The 26,072-nt window shown below is 42.5% G+C and overlaps 1 protein-coding gene and 1 long non-coding RNA gene across 7 annotated transcripts in view; one reads left to right on the forward strand and one right to left on the reverse strand.

Annotated features, from left to right (window-relative positions):
- The window catches only part of kcnc3b (potassium voltage-gated channel, Shaw-related subfamily, member 3b), a 102,631-nt gene that overhangs the window by 22,860 nt on the left and 53,699 nt on the right, over positions 1-26,072 (forward strand). The gene's annotated exons all lie outside the window — the stretch shown is intronic.
- On the reverse strand, positions 10,135-25,422 carry LOC143473397 (uncharacterized). The gene is made up of 6 exons (XR_013120526.1): positions 23,502-25,422; positions 23,161-23,428; positions 22,572-22,940; positions 19,705-19,775; positions 12,016-12,123; positions 10,135-10,359 (listed from the first exon to the last, which is right to left on the reverse strand). It is a non-coding gene; the product is annotated as an uncharacterized LOC143473397 (long non-coding RNA).

The raw sequence follows: 26,072 nt of genomic DNA on the forward strand, positions 1-26,072 counted from the left end.
TCTAAAGACCAGCAGTCACAGATACTAGTTTGGAATGTAACAAATGAGTTGACCACAGAGTTATATTTCATAATGTGTGGAATCTTTATTCTGATTGGAAAGGGCAAACTGATCCTGGATCAGTGGACTTGGCCCTGTTGTGCATGATGGCTCCAATTCCAGTGTAAATTTTTTGCGCTGAACCATGTGTGAAATCTCATTGCACCGTCGGTGGAGGCGCTAGTTCCACCAGCCTTCCTGTAGTAGACTGAGAGGGTGTTAACAACCTCCACCTAAGCTGTTGCTACACCCAGGGCTTATGAACACCTTATGAAGCATTAATAAGAGGCCATTAGAATGCCATAATGTGATGAACGATGTAGCAAACGGCCCGATTCTTTGAGTGATGGACTGTAACGAACGCTCACCTGCCTGCCTGTAGAGAGGAGAAGCAGTGATCTCTGTAGTTATCTCCACGAGCTTCAGGTGTAGAGTTGCACAGTGAAACAATGCGCAATTTCAGCTGCCCTCTGCCGTAACGGGTCGTTTTGTGACCGCGGCTGACCGGACGTGGCTGGCGGGCCTTTCTCAACGCGGCGGTGACAGTGACGTGCTGGTGCAGTGGTCATGGGTAACGAGCTGAGTCACGGTAATGTCACGGAGGTTCTGACACAGGCCAGTGTCGGAGAACGATCAATACAAGATGCTCGCGGGAGCGGCTCTAGCTGGAGTTGTTATGTAAAGCAGTTCGAACAGAGGGACTAAGGATGAGGATACCGACGCTTGACACGTCTGAGCTCTGGGAATATATTTGAGTTAGTGCTGTTAGCTTCATTACTTATTATTCAGATTAGCTTATTAATCTCCTCGTCTAATTTCCATAGCTGAAGTGTGTGTGTGTGGTTCTTATTTCACTTAGCCTGCACATTTTTCCTCACGGTGGCATCATAAAATAATGCTGGCAGCGTTTTGGGATTAGGTGTCATCTCAAATTTTCCTGGTGCTTCTTGACTTTGCAGAGCATGGCCAATGGGAATGCTCCTAGATCTCGGTGTGGCTGCCCGAGCATAAGGGAACCGCGAGCAAGGTTAGGACCATGCGCCAGTGTTGCAGCGAGAGCGGCGTTTTCGCAAGCTCATCAGAAATATGCTGCATTTGTGTGCGTTTGTGAATTAGACTGAGATTAGCCTGACTTGTTGGATTTTACATCTGTGTAATGTAGATTTTGGAGTCATTATTTCCCTACGGAGCCGTTTCTGAAGTGAGAAAATGTGCAGCATTGATGTCTTGTCGATATTTCAGCTGTGGACATCAGCAGGGTTTAGTGTCCCCTCGTCCCAGAGAGACACCCCATGCTAACACGACAAACTCTGTGTCTTAATTAGGCCCTACGCTGAGCCAAGCAGCAAATCATGACATATACGTTTTTTGAATTAGAATTTGAAATTATAGTTAGAAATTAGTTCACTGTGACATTGGAAACTGTCCGATTTAGATGAGATTGTGGTTCGATGTAGTCAGTGTGACTTACTGTTTTCTTAAGACTTACTGCAACACCGCCTCATTAATAACGTAACCTGTTCTATTTCTCTCTCCCGCCATCTCAATCTCAATTTCCTCCTCTTTCACTGTGAGAATTCATGCGTGTGAGTTTGAGAGAGGCTGGAAACTTTGTGACAAAACCTGAAAGGCATGTGTGTGTGTGTGTTTTGTGTGTCTAACCATATTTGATCGCTTGCGCTTCTCAGTGAAGGTCGCATCTGGCTGTCCTTTGCGCTTTGCTGATGTGCAGTCCCGTGATGGATATGAGCACCTGCTTGTGGTCAGCGTTGGCTTGGATGTTGCTTCCATCAACAGTTCTCCAGTGAGCCCCCGGGTCCTGGCACCTCCCACAGAGCCCAGAACCCCTCAACTCGCTGGGCTGGGCCGTAACAGCAGGCTGCTCGGGTCCTATATATAGCGATATTAAACAAACCGATATGGCTCAGGGTTTTGTGTGACATTGGTGGTTTTTGTTGGGGACATGTCGTCTCCAGTAGATGACCTGCTTCCATCTGATCAACCAGAACGCACATTCTTACATGGGAACACACACACACACACACACACACACACACACACACACTATCCAGTCATGCGGTGCAATTATAATGTGATTTTGGCAAGGTGTATTTAGAAGTACAGTGTGTGCATTTGCCTGTGTATGTGTAGCATATTCAGAGTCCTGGTTTCTCATCCTGATCTCAGGTCAGCTCTAATTCTCCCCAGTTTGCTGAGATTATTTTTGCACCAGTTTTTAGCCGCAGGGCCAAACACACACATACGTACTCACACACACATACGCAGACTCCTGGCTTAGCACAGAGCTAGTGCCCTGATGATGATTACACTGACAAACATATCAGATCTTGTTTGTTGTGCTCTAAAGGACAGTCATAATGCAGCATGCCAGATCTATAGCCAATCGCAAAAGTGTTTATTGTGTGGCGTACGTATTCTGCTCAGGTTCACTCCAGTCATAATACAGTTCCACTGAGGGGCATAGCCAATCATTGTACATTTCAATCACTCAGCCCTGCTGCTCCTTTGAGCAAGTGCCTTGCTGCAGGAATAATGTCCTTCATGACGTCATCTAGTGAGATCACCGCTGAGTTCCTGTTGGAAGGGGAAAGACAGCAGTGGAGTTTGTCTCAATGCAGACAACCCTGCAATGAGACAAACTCCACACTCTCGCCAGCGTCTCAGATTTGTCTCTGCCTTTTCTACCGTACTAGCTTTCAGTTTGTGTTTCTTTGGCTTCGGTTTCAGTTTTAAAGCAGAATATAGTATTGGACATTTATTTATTATATAAAACATGTACAGGAGGTCCTCAGGTTACGTTAGTCCCGAGTTACGATGTTTCGTGGTTACGACACATCTCCCATTTACTGTATAAATCCTAGTTTCGACTTAAGTGGTTGTGCGTCGTAAACGTGCCGTTTATTATTCCCGTTTCATTTAATTATTAAACGAATTTTATATGTGTTTTTTGATAATTACTGTGTTAGGATAGGTGTTACGATAGGATAAGTGCTTACAGAATGTTATTTACATACAGTATTACATACAGTTTTGACGCAATGTAGGAACGGATCAACGTCGTAAGTCGAGCACCCCCTGTATTTCTAAATACCAAAATAGCCATAATGGAACTTATATTAAATGACACACACACACACACACACCTAACTTGGGACAAAACATGGTGATATATAAACACATGGTGCCCACATGCTGTGAAATACACACAGTGTGACTCAGTCATGACTCGAGTGAGAAAAGAGAGCTTAAATGTTATTATTTACTGCTATGTGTTCATATATCACTCAACTACATGTTCCCGCATGTCACTCCCACACTGTTCTGCTGTGACAGCTACCATTGGCCATAGTTGTACTTTTACGAGTTATTATACACAGACATGCTTGCGTAGGAGAGGTCATGATCTATGGCAAACCCCTGTCCTATACGATGAGGGAATCATGGTGTTTCGTGGAGGAACATACTCCACTGCAGTAATGGCTCATTTACTTCCTGCACATGCAACAAAAACTTTGTCTGCTCACATGTGATAATCAACTTTAAAATATTGCAGTAGACTTTTCCGAGGAACATTAAGACTCTCCCTTCCTGCGCAAATGGCTTTATAAGAAGGTTTTAACTCTAGAAAGGGAAACTCTGTCATAGGGAGCATGCAGAGGAAATCACAGTACTGACACGTACAGCTGTGGAGAAGAAAAAGAGCAGGCTGTGTTGTTCAGTGGTGTCAAGACATTCACTTCCAGTGTTGACTGAATTCTAGCACCGACACAGCTCACTCTACAGACACAGCTCACTCTACAGACACAGCTCATTCTACAGACACAGCTCGTTCTACAGACATAGCTCATTCTACACGCACAGCTCATTCTACAGACACAGCTCATTCTACACGCACAGCTCACTCTACAGACACAGCTCATTCTACAGACACAGCTCATTCTACACGCACAGCTCATTCTACAGACACAGCTCGTTCTACAGACACAGCTCATTCTACACGCACAGCTCACTCTACAGAGCTCATTCTACACGCACAGCTCACTCTACAGACACAGCTCACTCTACAGACACAGCTCATTCTACTTAAGGTGATATTGATAATGCATGTTTAAAGAGCAATGTGATTGAAAATAGGGATTTTCCCACCAATATTACCGTTTATGATACTGTTTATGATAGTTATGGTCCTAAAATCTGTTTGGTTGAGTCATGTTGGAACCCATTGTAAAATCATTGATATACAGACCAACTAGTTTATTGAATAGGCTAATTATTGTTGCTTAGCAACAATAACTAGTTAGCTACATTACATTTCATGGCGGAAATGTTTACTGTGAATATTTACAGCAATTTTATCACTTTGCGTCGTGTGTGTCCTCTTGTGTCCTCCTGCTTTATTATTGTGTAGTTTAAAAATGAACATGAACATGTTATCTTGGAAATTTGGGAGAAATGTTGCCCTTAGATTTTGGAATACAACAATATAAATTTTGCTCAGACATCTACATAAACTGTTCTGCAGTGGCCTCATACATGAATATAAATAATATTAATTATCTATTATATATATCGTGAATATATATGTCCACGTTTTTTATCAATGACAAAATGCTTATCTGTCATTTTACATTCATTCTTGTTACTTAATACCTTTAGTTGTTTGCTCAGAAACATTTTTACACACACACTCACCACTCAAACTCTGATGATTAGTTCTAATGTTGTTGGAAATCTGGTGACTTGCATTTAGTTTTCTCCTGACACAGTTACTTGTGTCTGTGTGGGTGTGTATGTGTGTGTATCAAGCCCCATGATCTGGTGTCGGCTCCACTGGGAACATGAGCTGAGGGCTGATGGGTAATTTCATCTTTAAAGTGATTGGTACTTCCTGTAGAGATGAGATCATATCCTGCTGAGCAGCATCTCAGAGGCGACATCATACCCTGCTGTCTCTTTCATCCTGGCAAGCACTCACACACACACACACACACACACACACACACACACACACACAAACCCTAGGAAGGCTTCTTTCTAACTATATTCCACCTTGGGTTCCTAATACTACGAAAATTACAATAATCTTTTCAACTTTTTACTTGTTTACCCATTGTTTTAATAATAAAAAAATCTGATTATAGTTTTAATCTGAAAATATGCACTGAAGCCTTATAGTGAAGCCTATATGAATCTATAGTTTCATGTTTAGGTTCATGGCTGTTAATTCATGCTGCCAAATTAATACAGTTCAGCATCACAATAGATTATGTCAAGGGGGGGAAATAAACCAGCTGTATCTCTATGTTTGACCGTTCAAGGGTTTGGTGTGAAGACCCAAACAAACTGAAGTGATGACTAAAGTCTGCTGTCGTTATTCCACAGTTCCAACCCTCCTTCTTCCCAACAGCACAATCAACGTGTCGGAAATGCTAACGCTCTTTTGGTCAGATGCTCAAAGATGAGGCAGTGATTTTTGCCTTTATGAATCTTCTCACAGGCCACAACGTCTAGTGCTGATGCTACATTCAGCATATATTACAGAGCTGAAGCAGACTACATTCAGCACAGATTACAGAGCTGATGCAGACTACATTCAACACAGATTATAGAGCTGATGCAGACTATATTCAGCACAGATTACAGAGCTGATGCAGACTACATTCAACACAGATTATAGAGCTGATGCAGACTATATTCAGCACAGATTACAGAGCTGATGCAGACTACATTCAACACAGATTATAGAGCTGATGCAGACTATATTCAGCACAGATTACAGAGCTGATGCAGACTACATTCAACACAGATTATAGAGCTGATGCAGACTACATTCAGCACAGATTATAGAGCTGATGCAGACTATATTCAACACAGATTACAGAGGTGTCAATTCCAGGTTCAGAAAGTAAAAGTCCTCACCAGGATTTTGCTCAGGCTTCCTGGATTGTGTTGCTTCCACTAATTTTACCTGGATTGCACTAATTAGAAAATCTAGCAAGCTTGAGCAAAATCCTGGTGAGGACTTTTACTTTCTGAACCTGGAATTGACACCTCTGACAGATTACAGAGATGATGCAGACTACATTCAACACAGATTATAGATGTGATGCAGACTACATTCAGTACAGCAGGGTTGCCAACTCTCACGCGATGAGCATGAGACACACGCATTTGACCGTCTTCACACGCTCTCACGCCACACTTGCATTTGACTGTTTTCACACGCCATACGTGTGTTTCAATACGTACGTTTAAAAAAAAAGTCATTTTTGATGTATCTTCAGAATTCTGCAAACAGATAAAATGACCTCAAAAAGTTGTTAGTCATGAAATAAGCACCTTTCTTTGTTATTGGTCATTCGTTTATGGAATACAGCAACAATGTTAATTTTGCTCACTTAGCTGTGCTGGTTGCTTCACTTAAGATTCCGTTATGGTTTCAAAAGGACTGGTTTATCAGTTCTTGGCTCCCATTAGCTGGCTAATTTCTTAAAATGTGGCTCCCATTGGCTGGATAACTCCATAATTCGAAATTGCATGTGTTGCTGTTGTAACACATAATCTATGGGAGAGCAGACACACGTCCATCTTCACATATGTGTGCGTGCCAAGCTGCTCTGTGTCCCCGCGATTGTGGTCCTGAGCATGTGAAAGGTGCAGACTAAGCCCACAGCAACAACTAATGCTGCCAAACATTTTGAACGCGTGAGCTAAAAGGGAAGGAAGTCCTTGTTTCTCTGTTTTGTCCCTCATCGTCTGTCTACTCCCTGTCCCACATAGTGTTTTACTGCTGACTCTGTGTTTTGTAGCAACGTCAATGTGCGACTGTGTGTGTGTGTGTGTACGTGTTCTTGCACACCTGTGAGTGTGTCTAGGTGTTCGTGCACACCTGTGTGTGTGTGTGTAGGTGTTCATGCACACCTGTGTGTGTGTGTGTGTGTGTGTGTGTGTGTGTGTGTGTGTGTGTGTGTGAGTGTGTGTGTGTGTGTGTGTGTGTGTGTGTGTGTGTGTGTGTGTGTGTGTGTGTGTGTGTGTGTGTGTGTGTGTGTGTGTGTGTGTGTGTGTGTTCTAATCTGAGGACAGAACGAGGGCAAACGTTTTATCCTTGGAGACTTTCCATGAGGATAGCAGGAGATAGCCGAGCACTAGCTGTGGGTGAATGGAGTCAAAGTCAGTTTAGGGTCTGCTGTTAAGCACAGCAAAACTCAACACACCCACATGCACATACACGCATGTGCTTTTATTCATATATGCATACATGCATGTTCTATTCTAATTTATTTGTGGAAGTGTAATGTTGTTGTTAACCTGAAAGCCATTGAACTTTTAGATTTGGACATGGATAGTGTATGGGTGTGGGTGGTTTTGTGTATGTGTGTGTGTGTATGTATGTGTGTGTGCTCGCGTGTGCGCGCGTGTGTATGTATGTGTGTACTTGACCATCTGTTTGTTAAGGCTGGCAGCAGTAGAAACCACGCAGGGGCAATGAATGCTGAATTCATCACTTTGACTTTTTGCTCAGCGACCAACACAAAGTGCTTTTCTAGGGCAGTTTGTGACAGACCCCCTTCTGAGCGTGCATGTGTGTGTTTATTTGACATTTGTGCTGGTAAAACCATGCGTGTGTACAAGAGTGTGTGTAAGAGAGATCCATTACTATCCTGTTTGTCTTCCAAAGCAACTTAGTGCCACAAAACTCTCCAGCAGAGCCGGGCGATGGAAGCAGGCGGCATGCAAAGACCGATGGAACAGAAATACCTCAATTGTGTATGTGTGTGTGTGTGTGTGTGTGTGTACGTGTGCACTTGTGTGTGAGTGTGTGTGTGTTTGCTTACAAGAGATCCATTACTTGCCTGTTAGTCTTACAAAGCAACTGTTTGCCACAAAGCTCTCAGAGTAAGGACAGAAAGGAAAAGACAGACGGCACACGGACAGATAAAGATGAAAGAAAAGGAGAAAGATGGAAATACTTAAAGGGCATAGGGGACAGTGGGTAAGTGTGTGTGTGTGTGTGTGTGTGTGTGTGTGTGTGTGTGTGTGTGTGTGTGTGAAAGACAGAACGAAAGAACGGGGGGTGTGTCGCAAGGACAAACGCACATGGCAACACTGCAGTGATCTGGAGAGAATACAGAACAGGCAAGATGCTCTACACACACAGAGACACACACACACACACACAGAGACACACACACACACGCGCGCCCACACACACTCACATTTATGTGGAGCAGTGCACATTCACTTGTAGAGGTGATACACTGTAGGGCATTAATTCAAGACTCAATGTTACTACACTATGTGATGTGATGAAAATAGTCTTTCAATATGGACACAGACAGCTTTGAAAACCCATTTCATCTCCCCGATATCAACAAATCTTGGCTATGAACTGCGTAGTAAATGTTTCAAATGACTCAGTGGACATTTGAAATCCTAATGTAGATCTGAAGGGCTGGTCAAAGCACCTTGTGGCCTGCCGTTCGACCAGCCTTCCTATGGAGTCTTGTGTTGTGCACGTTTGGCATTAGGAACTGACCTCTTGTTCAGTCAAGAGCTCACACATCCCCACCCGTAAGACCATGCTGAATGTGCAGATCCGCTTGAAGTGAGCCTCGGTTGTCATACCATAAAAAACGGTCTTGACGCGTCTTGATAAGAGTTCTGGAGGGTCTTTCTGTGCTTTTCGCCTGTTAGGTTCCTCATGCGGAACATTGTCTTATAAAGCAAACTGCAGAGGCACAAAAAGCCTGGTGTGTGATCCGAGTTTCCAGGACATGGCATGAAGGACTTGTGAAAAGAAACTTATCGTAGTTTCTTATCCCTCACTACAGAAAATAAAGGGGTTGTAGTTTTGTTCTATTGACCTTGTAATGTGTTTTGAATATAGATGTTCACTTAACTATGTTTTAGAACCAAAATATAAAACCTTTAAAATTCACTGGAGTATAAAGGGTAATGAGACTCACACAAACCTGTTTCATTGGTGACCTTCAGTTTCCCGCAGTGTCCTGTGTTATATCAAGCAATAGTCCCCGCCCCCTCACTCTCAGGTGTATCGTTCAGCCTCTATTGGCTGATCCCGCGTGACAGCCATGTTTTGTTACGCCGTTTCGAGATGGAAACGTGGGTATATCATTCCTCTTCTCCTGTATTTATCTTCCAGCCTCACAAGGCAAGCAATGATGATGTCATCACTTCTGCACTCTTTCTTTAAGTTGATAGTTTTGTCGATGATTTGGCCAGGTGTGTGTGTGTGTGTGTGTGTGTGTGGTGTGTGGGTGTGTGTGTGTGTGTGTGTGTGTGTGTGTGTGCAGTGGAAGCGGTGGGGAGTGTCCTGGATCTCTGTCACGTTCTGTTAATTTATCTTGACAAGCATTTTTAGTTGCTTGGATACCAGCCCTCCCTTCTGAGAGAGAGAGAGAGAGAGAGAGAGAGAGAGAGAGAGGGGGGGGGGGGGGAGGGTAAAGGAAGAGAGTTGGAGAGAAGAGTGCAGAGATAGTGTACAAATGTTGAGTATTCAATGTGAGCTTCAAATCAACATGCAAAGTTGTATTTTGAGCTAGAATGTGTTGTAATGTGTGTGTGTGTGTGTGTGTGTGTGTGTGTCTGCTGATGCCATGGGACTCTGCTGATGCCATGTTTACTGCGGCAGAGCTTCATCACCGTCTCCATGGCGACAACCGCTCTAGCTTCCCCGTCCTGCACCAAGGGCGGGGAGATGCCAAATAGTGCTCCTTTACTGGAATGTGTCAGATCCTCCCAACTTGTGTTCCCTCACCGACAGCTGCAGGAACTTGCCAAACAGTGATCCAGTGACTACCATTTAGCTCAGCGACATGAAGTTTTATCTGTTAAGTAATGCTGACCTTGCAAGGCAACATGATCAATATTCAGATCTCCCTCTCTCATAGATACAAACACACACACACACACACACACACAGGAATGCTGCAAATAAATGTAATTAGATGTTGAATAAAAGCCAACTGGTCTACCACAAATGTTTTTAATGAATCATTTTATGCATAACTGTGTGTGTGTGTGTGGGGGGGGGGGGGTATGTGAGGCAGAGAGAGAGATAGACAGAGAGAAAGAGAGAGAGAGGCAGAAAGCCACAGGGAAGAAAGGACATCAGTCTCTCTACCAGTTTCTACACTTGTTGACTTTTGGTCCGACGTTCTACATTATCTCGCGTGATGTCCGCCAGGACCACACTATTATGGATCCCCTCGAGCGCTGCGTCCAACACAATTTATCGATCCAGTTGGATGCTCCAGCTCGCAGTCAGACAGGAATCATCTGCAGTCCAGGAGAGAGATGTGTTTAGTGACTCAGCAAAATGCATCCCCATCTGTGGTGACTCACTGCTTCATGCTGTCCTACCTGCATGCCACTGTGGCTCCTCTAGTAATTGGGACGTTTGCATTTATCCCAGGCTGGGCCAGAACAAACCCCCCCAACCTCCCCTGCGTTAAGACGATTCTGTCTTTTTGCTGGCCTGGTTCACTGTGTTGCCCCCAAACCCCTTGGGGTTGCTCTGAGCTCCGGTGTTCCACGGCTCTGGCCACGCTCAGTCCCACAACAGGCAGGTTCATTCACAGAAGCCGCTGACACAAAACTTTCTTGCACCACCTTTTATAGAGACTTGCTCTGCGTGTGCAGTGTACAGCTACACAGTGTCCTATAACCACAGAACTACTGCCGTGAATGAAGTGAGGATTCTACGCCATTGACTGCTTACTCATAATCTTCCCTTTTCAGCTATTAATATTGGAACACATACAGAAGTGATACCACTGCTGAAATCTTCCAGATGCCCCCTTGACATCCTACTTACTACCCCTTGAAAGCCTTAGGGAGCATAAATCCATGAGTGCTTTCTAATTAGGTTAATGCTGCTATTGTAGGCACACAATATGCTTAGAAATAATTAATTATTTGTGACTTTCCATGTCCACGTGTACTTCTCCAAAATGTCTCCAGCTTTGTTTTACTCTGTGGGGTCCTGATTTTGAGTAAAGCTTGTGTAACATTTACCCTGCCTACCTAAAAGTCTGACGTCACTTGCCCCTCCCACAAATCTATTATCAAAATTATGCAGTCATGCACCAGTCAGTCTGAGAGTCTGACCACTCCAACGAGCAAAAACTAACATAGCAAATCTTGGCTACAGTGATCATTCTCAGCATAGGTAGGTCCATGTAGGACCATTTCTACCTGTGCAACTGTAGTTGAGTATCCGTGCCTTCAATAACTTTCCTGATTGGCTTGCTTTAATTTTCCTAACTCACTTTAATTCTGTATATTGGCCACTACGTATCTCTCTATCTCTTAGAATAACTCATTGGCCCTTTACTGGAGTCAGTTAGCCTTCTAGAAATTACGGAAAAATGAATCCACACCAGATAGGACTCATGTGTCGGGTTATCCTAACCTCGCAGACATCTCCACTTTCCCTCCCTCATCAGTGTGGTCACATACAGTTCAGATATATGCTGTGAATTTGGTAAGGCCCGGGCAAGCTCTGATCAAGCTAAATTATTAGTGAGCATTTTGCTCTCTTTTTGGCAAAGCAAGTTCATATTGCCAGTCAAAGTAAGAACAATTCCCATCTTTTTGTGTGATAGTGATGGCTGACTCATCACCTAAATTCTACAAAGGACTAGCTTTTGTGAATATGATTTTTCAATTGCATTAAATTGAGCCTTAAACCCTTAAGATCTATTTACTTAAAATCATCATCCCTTTTGTTTATATAGCAATTCTGAAGGATTGTATCAAGATTCAATTGAAATCAGTTGTTTAAATCAATTTGTGGAAAGATGTCACCCAGAAGATCACAACAAAACTATTACAACACAAACATTTATATCAATTTGACAGTGATTCAAACAACAGTGTTTTATATTGGCTTTAACTGCTGTAGTTGTTGATAAAGACGACATCGTATGATACCTGGACTTCTGTCTTTGATGTTCCTTCACAGAGATACATTTGTCTGGGTTTGGGAAGTTGTCACATTTTGTGTCTCGTTGTTTATGAGGCTGGTTTGCCACCATACACCTGGTGATATAAAGATTTATGTACAGACGTTAGTTTTTTCAAGTATTTTGACAGCTTGGTCTCCAATTGTTACACTTGCCCTTGTTTCTGAAATTGCATTGGTCTTCCAGTGAGAATTTCATGTGGGGTCAAATGTGTGCTATGGTTTATTGTGAGCCTCTGCTTCATCAGCCCACTTGTTTGGTTGGGCAGCTAAACATACTGTTTACAAAATGGGTGCCATTATCTTAGCTGACTACCTAGGGCAGGGGTCGGCAACCCAAAATGTTGAAAGAGCCATATTGGACCAAAAAAACAAAAAACAAATAGGCTATGTCTGGAGCCGCAAAAAATTAAAAGCCTTATATAAGCCTTATAATGAAGGCAACACATGCTGTATGTATCTATATTAGCCTACTATCAAATGACTAAGTTAGCTACAACTTTTGCCAACTTGTAATTGTCACTTGAAGTGAGATTAAAATTTTGGGGGGGGGGGGGGGGGGGTGTAAAATAGAGACAAATTAAGTATTATATCGCGATCGATCGATCGCCGGTGGTTGATGCCAGAGCGAACTAGTAACTCATTGAATCATAGATATCAAAGGCAGTGGGGAACCGTCAGGGCCCTCTACGCCCTCTCAGAGGGCCTAAAATATTCTTAAAACATTATATATATAATTATCCAATTTTATTTTATCTACTTACAGTTTTACAATCGACATCTAAACAATTACAAAAATATAAGCAAATAAATTATTCACCCGTGTCTATTCAATCTGTGTTGGAAGGTTAGGGGTTAAGTGGAAGCCAGTGAGCCTGTGTCTCCCCCTATCAGGACTGTGATGCCCGCTGTTCGTTTACAGAGGGCCTGGCCGTTATAATTCAGCGCAATACCAGTTTCAAAGGACAGTAAAATTAACCAATCATGTCTTCCCTCTTAATGGGTGGGCTTAACTGTATGATAATTTCCACTCGCTGTGGCGACGCTAGCTGTCGTTAGTCTACCGTCGCTAGCTAGTTTCGATTCATTCCTTTGACGTCCTCATTTACATATTCCGCTTCCGAGAATAATTCGGGGGGGGGGGGGGGGGGGGGGGGGGGTAGCAGGCCCAGGTTTAATGGTCACGGTTCGCTACCGATCAGAGGTAAATAAACTAGATTTTTTTTCAGCGTGAGAAATCGGAAGTGTGGCGTGTGAGCGTGTGAAGACGGTCAAATGCGTGTGTCTCACGCTCATTGCATGAGAGTTGGCAACCCTGACATAATGAGCATTCATTATGTTTATTCTACCTGCAGTGTGTTCTGTAGAGAACAACGCACCACGTGACTGCTCTGCTGTAGGACGCTGCCTCAAGTTTAACTTCATTACAATATTAATGAATTATGTTTCATTGATTTGATGAAATTAAAGAAATTCAATTAAAAAATCTGATTTTTGATGTCATTTTTATTTTTACGATTAGAAAAAACAACAACAAAATGGAATGTGCATAACATGCCCCTTATTTGGGCACTAAACAAAGTGCGATAAAACGCAGGCTCCGTTTATAAAAATAAAACCACAACCCGTTTAATGTGACTTCTGTTTTCGGACATCACTGGTCAGCTTCTCAACATCGGGCATGTAACATGTAACTTTAATCTTGACTGCAAGCTCTCATCTGTGAGGCAGGTGCGATATTTTGATTTGATGTAGTTCATGTTTGAAAATATCATGAACTATGATATGTATGTTGATACAAAGATGGATAATACCACAAATTCATATGCCTTCATGTTCCAATAATTGTCAGGAAGAGCATTACATGCATTCCATTCCGCGGTTTGCCGACCCCCGACCTAGGAGATAGCAAATCTTGGGTTTACTTCCATTACTAAATGTTCAGGAACTGTTTGTGCACCATTGTAGCTGTATCTATCATGTTAATAAAGTACATATATGTGTTCAAATGGGCCTGAGGGACTTGGGATGTGACCTGTTTGTGGCTGAAATGTTTCATGTATATTATGAAATTGTCAATTGTGGGTTGCAGGTTGTAAATAAGCTGAAAGCTACTTTTGTTCATATCTGCTCCTTGTAGAATGAGTTGCTCCACACAGGAAAGGCAAGAATTTCACTGACATTAGACTTCAAAACAGCCAACTTGTTTGTCATAAACCACCTCCTTAGTAAGTATATATACCATTCTTCTGGCTGGCTGACTGTCGTAGGTCAATTTGCAGGCAGCAGTAACTGCGGGTGTTATCCTGTGTATCTCTGGTTACATTCACGTTGCAGAATGGGACTGCAGGATAAGTCAGGTTGCAGGTTGGGGAACCTTCACAGGGTGTCTTCATATATCCGGCAGAGTTACCTGTTGCATCTTGTTGCATGTTTGTATATAGACATATGGTGGGACAGCGATGGTATCCTGCTGGGTAGCTGTTGTGAGACATTGGACCTGGAAAATCCTTTCATAAACCAGTTGTTTCTTTAACAGTATGGTGACCAATTCAAAATCTTTTTTTCTTTTCTATCTTTCATTTCTCGTTTCTTCTGGCTGTATCTGTTGACATAATGGATAATATGTTTTTTTATTTCCGGCGATGGTTCCTTTTTCAGGCCAACAACAGATTTTTGAGGCTTTATTATGGACAGTTCGAACAATGCTTTCATTGTTTTGCTGTATTATAGCTCACCCATATCTAATTTCCAATTACTTTAGAAATCTATGATAAATTCCAGGATGTCTTAATGTTCAGTCAACGTACAGAGGTTTGAGCACTGAGGGATCCCTTTCAGTGGGATAATGTTCATTTATTTTGTCCCACAGTACAATCCTGTGCATATCACAAGGTTTCTCATGATGGTTGGTGTGAACTACTGTCAGACCTGCTGGTGTGAAAACATCAGCAAGGCTTTGATGTTACATAGTACCAGGTTCTGTCCACTAGTCCATGTCTCCCAACTGGTTTCTCCAGCCGTGTTGATTGACTCTGTTCAACAAAGCTTTTTGGTACATACCAGGGCCTTATCTTAGGATTACTATGGGGAGCTGGAGAGCTTAAGGTTCCTCACATATCAACTTAATCACCGGTCTGGTGCAGTTCACATTCATTTTTATCCCTGGACACATTGTGACCATTGAAAGTGTTCTTGTCCTACTTATTGTCCTATCTTCTTCTTCATGTTCAATAGTTTTAAGAGTGTTCTGCAGTATTTCTTGTGTTATGTCAGTGTCTGGGTTTCTTTGGAACACGACTAACTCTAAGGCTTGCTTTAGTTTTGGTATTTTGCAGCATATTTGAGTGTTAGCTCATGGAGTTGTTCCAAATTTGTCTTTTCTGTACAAAGCAAACAAGTCCTTCTGTCTCTCTATGTGATGGCACTGCAGTACACGTGTCTCAGTCCTGCCCCTTGTGGAACTTCAGTAACAAATGGACACACCAGACTTACATTAGAATGCTGGTGTCAAATCTGCTGTTGTCTGCTGCGATTTTAGTGTCTGGCCATTTACCCACTAAGGCTTTGCAGTTAACGTTTGGCCTACACACCTTACATCCCACAACATACTCTCATTAGTAGCATGCACACCTTGAACCTGTGGTTTTCATGCCATGGGAGGCCTGGGTTTCTCTGTGCTTGAGCTCAGGCATTTTGCAGCATTACACTGGAAAATGTTTTCTATTATTTCCTTAGTTTTATTAGTTCTTTTGTATTTCTCTTTATGTTCTCTTCAAACTTTGGTTTCCCTCAGTTTATGTGCAGTTCCACGTTCTTCTAGCCATCGGGTTGTTTAATTGCCGGAGTAGTGTGTAGTATGATCTTCTTACTTATCTTCTTTATCTTTATTGCTGTTATGATGTGTCTCTTGGGTCCTGCGTGTTTCTTTCACTTCTCCTTAATCCTATAATGAGTGAAACTTTGGTTTCCTGATAGTAAAGACAGATTAAAGGTGGGGTTGTTTTCTTCTTGGTGTAGTTTTTTCACAGATTACACCGCAGGGATCAAACTAGCATACTGTAAAACATTCAGCTTCTTCATAGCTTTCTGGATTTCATCTGCTTTTGGTTTATATGCTTTTCAATTTCTGCAGTGCACAAAGGGACAAACGTCTTCAGGCCACTTGGAGACGCCTTTAGTCTTCGTTGTCCATTTTTTGTTTTGCTTAATGATGAATTTCATCTATGAAGGATAGCTATTACAAACCGTTCTAACAAGGTTGTTATCGTGCCCTTAGCATAACCTGTCCAGTTTGCAAGTTTCTTAAACCTTAAGGCCCAGCTAATACGGACCAGCAAAATGACAAAAACATCCATTGTCTTCAACTGTAATACTTCAACGTACAGTGGAATTCCATTGCACAGATGGCCAAAGATCTCAAAATATGAATGACTGAATGAATGAACAAATGAATGTCTAGATTTGTCAACTTTAAAAAGGCACATTGGAAAGGACTACATGCTTAGTGTGATATCTGTAGGGTTTATTTTACACCTCTTGATTACAACAACTATGAGATGTGGAAAGTTGGGCTCATATGCTGACCGGGTCCTAGAGTGGTGGGTTTTCAACAATATGGGCATGAAAAGAACGTGATGAGAGGTGTTAAAGGGCCTTGGTGTGCGTTGAAGTAAACAGGGCAAGTGCAATTACATCGCCCATTTTTGTTGACATTAGCTAATATCAGTAGCCTTGCTAGCTTGGTTATATTAGTAGCCAGAGCCGGAGTGGCTAATTAGGAGATTCGGGAGGATTCCCGATAGGCCGGCTCATGTCAATCTCTAGTTTGGGCCAATTGGGAGGGAAAAATAATTTTGGGCCGGATTTGGGGATGAAACTCCCGGGCTGAAAAAGTGGCCCACTCCGGCCCTGTTAGTAGGACAAACATTGTCAGGAACAAATAATATTGTATCCTATTTCTTTACATTACAAGCTCTTTTGAGTCAAAGCCCAATGTTGTCTACACAGCATGTGATCCTACTTTAGAGAATTTGCAGACCCCTTTCGTTACTACTGTGAAGAGTCCTGGAATGACATTGGGAGTAAAGGTTCAACCTCTGCTTTGAAAAAATGTGGACATGGACACATTAGTCTTTGAAAAGTGATATTTGGACACTTTGGAAGTGTTTCATGTACAGAATGTCATGCACTCCTATCATTGATATTGTCATTAAGGCTATTTTGGCTGATGTTTTCTGTTCAGGCTGTGAAACCATATTATTTGCCACCCAGTGTAAGTTAATATCAGAAAACCTTTTTTGAAAAGGAAGATGAAGTGGAGAGTGAAGATGAAGAAGTTTATCGTTTCAGAAATTGATGAAGATGTCTTCCCATCCAAAGAGGGAAATGAAGAGGAGGAAGAAGAGGAAGAAGAAGGTGTTCATATGCCATCTGAAAGCTCTTCTCCAGACACGGAAAATACATTTGTATGGACTCTTAGCTTATGGAGTTGTTCCAAATTTGTCTTTTCTGTACAGAGCAAACAAGTCCTTCTGTCTCTCTATGTGATGGCACTGCAGTACATGTGTCTCAGTCCTGCCCCTTGTGAAACTTCAGTAACAAATGGACACACCAGACTTACATTAGAATGCTGGTGTCAAATCTGCTGTTGTCTGCTGCAATTTTAGTTTCTGGCCATTTACCCACTAATGCTTTGCAAATAATGACATTTTTGGCCTACACACCTTACATCCCAAAACATACTTTCATTAGTAGCATGCACACCTTGAACCTGTGATTGCTGCTCAATTTATCATCTGAAAGGAGGCCCCGTAGTTCCCACCGCAGGTGGTAGGTGATGTTTCTATTTTAATCATCTTAACGTAATTAATTCAACCACAAGTGTTTTCCAAATGCAATATATATTTAGATTTTCTACTTCCATTGTAATTTAGATGTGATCATCCACTACAAAGGTTGAGAATGCAGACCACTGTGCTAAATATGGACCACTGTCAGTTTTGGAGCAACATGTCAATAATGTACTTGTGATTGAGGTTGTGCAGGTGAGAAGGCAATATTATTAACCCAAGCTGTGTGATATTTGATGTATTATTATGAATATCAGCAAACTTGGACACTATGTGCATGGTATGTAATTAATTTAAGTGTTAATAATAGAGATAATTCGAGATAAATGGCATTCTTGAACTTACTTTTTATTGCAGAGTATTAAAATTTATCTACATTTTGGGGAAGAAGATTGAGAGTCTTAGAAAACAAAGGGAAAATACAAATCTGAGGTTGCAAAAGGCTTCAGTAATAAATCATGGGTTTTGGTTGCATTGTGCTCAGAAACGGTTAGAGAGATGATAGAACAGTATTTTCCATTTTGGAACTATCACATGTAGAACATCCAGAGAAGCTTCTCTGTTCCACCAACATCTTCTAGTCCACTGACACTTACTTGTGTGAGGAAGGTCAGCCTATCAGCAGCCAGTGGATTAGACAGAGTTAGACAGGAATTTATATTTGCAAATGTACCAAGTGGCAATGTGTTATCTATTTCAAACAGAATTTTGTACAGATAAATATCAATTCCTTTAAACTGGATGGAAGCTACTAAATCATTCTATTACTTTTAATGTAGACTCTGTCAGCTGGGCTTTTCTGGAGAATATTCTTCATGGAAGTTTCCTTCTAAGTGATATTTCCAAGTTTTCTACAGACTACCAGACCTCATCACTTAAAACTTGTCATGCAGTGATCTTGCAATTTCACACACACACACACACACACACACACACACACACACACACACACACACGGCATGCCAAGTCAGACACTCTTTATTGACTTTTTATTTACTATTCATTGTAATTCATAATCACTGTAAATGTTGAACTGTAGTAATACTATTACTTTACTTTTTGACTTTGTGTGTAGTGCACTATAAAGTGAGTTCTTGTCAGCAGACGTGTCCTTTCTGGACTTCACTGCAAAACCAGCAGTTCCCAGTTGGAGACGGCGGACTGCAGTGGTCCACTTGACACTACTCAGTCTGTATACTCAATACAAAGCCCACATACAGTTAGTAATAATCCCTGGGGAAAATTAAGAGTTATTTTCTTGGAAAGATAGACTGACATATAGCCTGGTGTAAATTTATAATTGGGTTGTGCACAATTGGTGTTGTTTACAACATCTAAAATACATTTCTTTGTTCCCAATGGCTAAAAAACATTTATTTTAATGACACACTATTTTTCTAAAATTGTCAGTACAACTCTTGCTAATTTACAGATAGATACTCATAGTTACTCATTAAGTTCGTTACTTAGCAGTTTGAAGGTTTAGTCTGTACACTTTTGAAAATGTCCCTTATGGTGCAAATAACTGAGACAATACTGTAACTGATGCGTTATTTTATGATTGGCCAGACATTTTTCCATAGCATGGCATGGCATTAATCAGTTCAGTTTTACTTCTAAGGAAATAACAAATTATAATTTCTGCATACATTTCTGTCTAAGCAGTAACCAGCAGGACTGTTTCAAACAGTATAAATGACATAATTTTGGCATGACAAATAAAACATTTAAAAAATGTAGCTGTGCTTTTTTCATGGTAATCAAGAACCTGTATATAGTAATCCGTGTTCATTTGGAAATGTTTACCTCATGTGGTTGAGAAGAGGAGACCGGTATTCTGGTGTTTACCTCATGGTTGAGAAGAAGAGACGGGTATTCTGGTGTGTATCCCCAGTTCCAACAAATAAAAAAGAGAAGACAAAAACTGAGGCCAAATATTTCTTACAAACAATAAAAAATAATTGGACATTCTTATCGTCTAGTTACTCTAACCTACATTTACTATGGTTGTGGATGCAACATCTTAGTACATTTTCATCCAAAACAGACAATCACACCACGTGATTTCACTACAGGCACTAACTACGCCTTCCAAAGTACAGTTTCAGTCAGAGATTCACTTTCTTTTGTCACTACAGGGAACCAACACTAGAAATTGACATCAACCATGCAGAAGACATGGTCATGATAACGCATAAATTTAAAGGCTAGACACATAATAACCAATTAGACCTCTAAAGCAATTACATTAGCTAGCTACTTAGCAAACACATTAGTTATGTAAGCAACACAGGGTTGCCAACTCTCACGCAATGAGCGTGAGACACATGCATTTGACTGTCTTCACACGCCATTCATCCGATTTCTCACGCTGAAAAAAATCTAGTCATCTATGATTCAATGAGTTACTAGTTCGTTCTGGCGCCAACCACTGGTGATCGATCACTTAAAGCGCATAGAGGAAACATATAAAAATTATTATTATATTAATAATTATTGTTATAATTAATGTGTCCATCTGACACCTCCCCCAAATAAACATATAATAATTAATGTATTCATTTGACACACCTCCCAAATAAAACATATAATAATTAATATGTTCATTTGACACACCCCCAATCATATCTCACTCCAAGTCATTTTGAAAATTTGGCAACCCTGCAACAACAAGCAATGCTTACTAATGCTAGCCAGCTAGATGACAAGCTTGTAAAATGAGTAAATAAAGCCAGTAGCTAGCTAGCTAGCTAGTAGAATGTCTGCTTCAAATAATAGACAAATGGTGGACAAGATTACATTTACTTTCTACTTTAGAATCAGTTATAGGTTCATCCTCTTCATCAAACTGAAAAATAAAATCTGAAGATCCAGCACTGGAACGTTCTCAATCCAGGTCATAAGGGTGATCGTGGTATTCTACATTGTAGTCCACCAGTGACGTCACTATGGGAATTTCTCTAGCAAAAAACTTGAATTAATACATTTTCTTGAATTCGTAAATTTTAAAGTAAAATGAACACGTGTTTCCTCTTAATTCACATTCACATTTTTCAGCAGTAGTTAAAATAATGTGAAATCTTCAGGGAGGTCCACAAGGTGCTTAGCCTCTACGTTTTATCAGATAATTACACTGATGTAGCTCTTACTAGTACCCAAGGTCACCTTACAAAGATCTCAGGGGGGTAGGAAAACGAAGAATAAAGCCGAGAAGAAAAAGTACAAAAGTGTTTAAAAGATTAAGTGTTTAATTGAGATATGGAAAATCTCAGAAGACCGGTCCTGGACAGACTGAGGGAGGAGATTCCATAGGTGCATTATTGAAGCACTGCTACCCATAGAAGAAAGCTTAGCATGAGGTGCAGCGAAGAGCTTACTGTCAGAAGATCTGAGAGTATGAGAAAGGTCATAAAGATTAAGGAGTTCAGAATAATAAGCAGGAGCTAGATCGTGCCGAGCTATGAATGTGAGGATTCTATATTTAATAGAGACAGGTAACCAGTGTAACCGATGAAGAGAAAAATGAGTAGATCTCTGTGTCAGTACTCTTAACAGAGTGCTGAGCAGAGTTTTGAATGCATTTCAGTCCATTTAGATATTTAGCAGGAAGACCTATAAAGAGGCAATTACAGTGGTCAATTTTGGACCATATAAAGGTTTAGCATCGTTAATGTTCATAAAAGTGTGAAGATAGGCAATATTGTGGAGAATCAAGTATGTTTTACTTTGGGTGGGTTTTGTAACTGTAAAATTGGTCTTGTTTTAATTTTTTTTATTTGTGACTTAGGGCCAACAGGCATAATTTCATTTAAAATATTGCTTAATTCACATTCACCCAGGGCTACTGCGAATGACAGTGGAATTTGCACTTTTGATGTTAGGGTTGATCCAAAGGATGATTCCATTGTCCATCATCAATAGGCCCTTTTCTATGGAGATAATTCTGTAGCAAAACTTGAGAGCGTGAATGACCTGATTTGAGCACTTGTAAAACCAAATCTGTACGTGTATTTTTAATTTGAGAACTTGTAAACTAAAATTTGCACTTGTATTTTTGATGTGAGAACCTGTAAACTAAAAGTTGCACTTGTAGTTTTGATGTGAGAACTTGTAGAATAAAAATCTGAGCGCGAATGTTAAAAAATTACACCGCACAACTTCAAATCTGCTCTGCTCGACTTTTGCAACACATCTCGGTTTACGTGTGTCAGGAATGCCACCTGATCTTTCTTTATCAACCTCACCTGCCCCTCATTACCACGCCCCCTCAGCCTTACTTAAGCACTTCACCAGCACATCTCAGTTGCGAAGTATTGCCGACTCATGCCGCGTACCAAGCCTTTCTTTATCCTGTCTGCTCTCCTGTGTCCTGACCCTCGCTTACGTCCCCGACCTTGTCTCCTGCCTAATCCCTCTGTACCTCCTGACTTCTGCTCCCCCGGTATGACCCTGGACCGTCCTGACCACGCCAAGAAAACGCTGTTACTACTGATCCTAGTACTCGTGATTCACCTGCCTGTGTTTGTACCAGCGTCTCATTTCAATAAAAGCGGTGTTCTTCCGCATTTGGATCCCTCTCTGCCTGTTCAATACGTTACAGAAATACTTCGCCTTCAAATGGATCCAGCAGAAGTAACCATCGCGACTCTCACTGAAACGGTCCGCCAACTCACGGATATCATACGGAGTCAGGGTATTAACATCGCTGCCCTTCAGGAAGCTGTCCGCCTCGTCACGACCTCTGCTTCTAACTCCGTGAGTGTTCCTGCAGCAGAACCGGAATGCTACGATGGATCTCCTGATCGCTGTCGAAATTTCCTCATGCAATGCTCCATATACTTCACGTATCATCCAGCCTGGTTCCAGGCCGAGTTACATCGAGTCCACTTTATCCTGTCGTTCCTCACGGGAGTAGCAGGCGCCTGGGGTACAGCGTTGTGGGAAAGCCAGGACCCTGCCCTCCAGTTGGAGAGTCAGTTCACCGCAGTGTTTCGGGCTGTTTTCGATCATCCCGCGGACGGACGTGATGTGGGAGATCGGCTCTACGAAATCAAACAAGAACAACGCAGTGCTGCCGATTATGCTAGGGAGTTTCGTACGCTAGCTGCAGGAAGCGGTTGGAGTGAATCTGCCTTGAAAACGGTTTTCCGCCGTGGTCTGCGAGACGACATTCAGGTTGAACTCGCCTGTCGTAGTGAAGCCCTCACTTTATCAGAGTTTATCCAAGCGTCGATTAACGTCGACAAGTTATTGTTGACTTACCACTCCAGTAAGACTGACGCTCCTGTCACTGCGTCTGGTGCACCGCCCTCTAATGTATGTGTTCCGAGTCAGATGTCAGACGAGTTTGTGCAGCTGGGCAGGTCCCCACTAACATGCCGATTGTTACTGAAATATAGTCAAGTTAGCTTACCCGTACAAATATCTTGGGGCGGCATAAATACTAACCTGTCTGCGTTAGTTGATTCGGGTGCAGCGGGCGATTTCATAGACCAGGACCTCGCCTACCACCTACACCTTCCCACCGTACCTATAGATCCCCCCGTGAGAGTGAATTCACTGAATGGACAGCCTATAGGAAAGGGTGTGATTACGCTACGTACCTGCCCCGTAGAGTTGCGGGTAGGTCTGTTCCATAGTGAAATGAGAGAGTTCTTCCTCATATCCACGCCCCGAGATCCCGTCATACTCGGGTTTCCGTGGCTGTCAATGCACGACCCTGAAATCTCCTGGAAGAAGCGAGAACTCATACGTTGGAATGAAAATTGTCTTAGTAAGTGCATGCACCTACCACTCAGGTCCTCCTCGGTGGAAAGCCCCGACACTCCTCTCTCTGACGTCATCCCCGAGCAGTATCGCGCATTCGCTGACGTCTTCGACAAGGACAGTGCCTGTCGTCTGCCTCCTCATCGTCCCTGTGATTGCGCAATCGACCTCCTGCCTGGAGCCCCCTTACCTGTTCCTCACCGGCCATGGACGCACCTCCCGGTTGACTTTGTGACAGATTTGCCCACATCCGGAGGTAATACTGTTGTTACGGTAATCGTAGATCGATTCTCTAAAATGTGCCATCTCATTCCTTGCCCCAAATTACCCACTGCCATGGATACAGCTCTTAACCTCTTCCATTACGTATTCCGTATTTATGGTTTACCTGAGGATATCGTCTCAGATAGAGGGACACAGTTTACGTCTTGAGTCTGGAAGCAGTTCTGCAAACTCCTTGGCATTACTGTTAGTCTGACTTCAGGCCACCACCCCCAGTCTAACGGAGAGGTTGAGCGTTACAATCAGGAGTTAGAGAGGTTTCTCCGACAATACTGCGTTTCCCAACACGACTGGCATAAATACCTCCCGTGGGCAGAGTATGCTCGGAATTCTATTGTACACTCCGCGACCAAACTCACGCCCTTTCAATGTGTATATGGTTACCAACCTGCGTTTTTCCCGTGGGACAAAACACCAGCTGATGTCCCAGTCCTAGACGAGTGGTTTAAACACAGTGCCCGTACCTGGGAGCTGGCGCATGTACACTTGCGGCGCGCTCTACACACACGCCGGCTCAATGCAAACCGTCGTCGTCTCCCCGCGTTGATTTATCACCCGGGACAGAGAGTATGGCTGTCGACACGGAACCTTAACTTGAAGCAACGATGTAAAAAACTCAGTCCACGGTACATCGGTCCGTTTAAAGTGCTCAGCAGAGTTAACGCAGTTACCTACAAGCTTCTTTTGCCGTCACATTACCGTATTAACCCTGTCTTCCACATCTCTCTCCTGAAACCGGTTCACTACAGCCCATTCACCGTGCCCCCTGTGTATGATAAACCTCCGGACCCTCTGGAGATCGACGGTCATCCAGCGTACATCGTCCGAGAGCTTTTGGAGTCCCGACGCCGGCGAGGTGGTCTACAATATCTGGTGGATTGGGAGGGATATGGCCCCGAGGAACGGGCCTGGATTCCAGCGAGGGATGTCCTCTGCCCCACGATGATCGCGGATTTCCACGCTACACATCCTAACTTTCCTGCCCCCCGGCGCCGCGGTCGCCCCCCGGCACGTCGTAGAGCATCAAGTGCCGCTCCTTTGCGGGAGGGTACTGTCAGGAATGCCACCTGATCTTTCTTTATCAACCTCACCTGCCCCTCATTACCACGCCCCCTCAGCCTTACTTAAGCACTTCACCAGCACATCTCAGTTGCGAAGTATTGCCGACTCATGCCGCGTACCAAGCCTTTCTTTATCCTGTCTGCTCTCCTGTGTCCTGACCCTCGCTTACGTCCCCGACCTTGTCTCCTGCCTAATCCCTCTGTACCTCCTGACTTCTGCTCCCCCGGTATGACCCTGGACCGTCCTGACCACGCCAAGAAAACGCTGTTACTACTGATCCTAGTACTCGTGATTCACCTGCCTGTGTTTGTACCAGCGTCTCATTTCAATAAAAGTGGTGTTCTTCCGCATTTGGATCCCTCTCTGCATGTTCAATACGTTACGTGTTGCAAAACAGATTTGTGCACTTGTACGGGGAAGTGGGCGGGGCAGTGTGGCGGTGTGCGGGGCAGTGGGGGATGGAACAAGAATCGTGACTCAGCTTATTTTCCGCTGCAAAAAGACAAGAATCGGAGGCTGAACAATTACGGATAATTCCATCTATGATGGCACAAACTAGCTAGTGACAAGTATTTTTATAATAATTATTTTTCTAAGCAAAGAAACATCATAATGACATTAGATTCAAGTTTTCATCAAGTGCCTTTATCGATCATATTCTAGTATTGCTGTCTAATACCATTTGCCATGCTTGTGTAACCCTATAATTTGAATGTCACTATTATGTATTACTTCCTCTCTCTCTTGCAAGCACTAGTTCCATCTCCCAAGGTGTCCCTTAAATATTTTCCGAAGTATAAGCCACTACTTTCCTCCCCACACTTTGAACCATGCAGCTTATAACGAGGTGCGGCTTTTCTGTAGATTTCTAAAAGCCGCATATATCTACTGAATGGAATACATTTAACTGAACTGATCAGTTTCTGAATGGTGCCTGTATCATTTCACGTGCGACAGATTTGGCTTTTGTAGTACTCTAATGTATGATAAGAAAAAAAAGCCAAATACATTGATTTATTTTATTATACATTTATTCCATAATTAGTAATACATTGTTAAAAATA

This window comes from Brachyhypopomus gauderio, chromosome 13 (assembly GCF_052324685.1).
Source record: "Brachyhypopomus gauderio isolate BG-103 chromosome 13, BGAUD_0.2, whole genome shotgun sequence".
In the NCBI taxonomy this organism is placed as follows: Eukaryota; Metazoa; Chordata; class Actinopteri; order Gymnotiformes; family Hypopomidae; genus Brachyhypopomus; species Brachyhypopomus gauderio.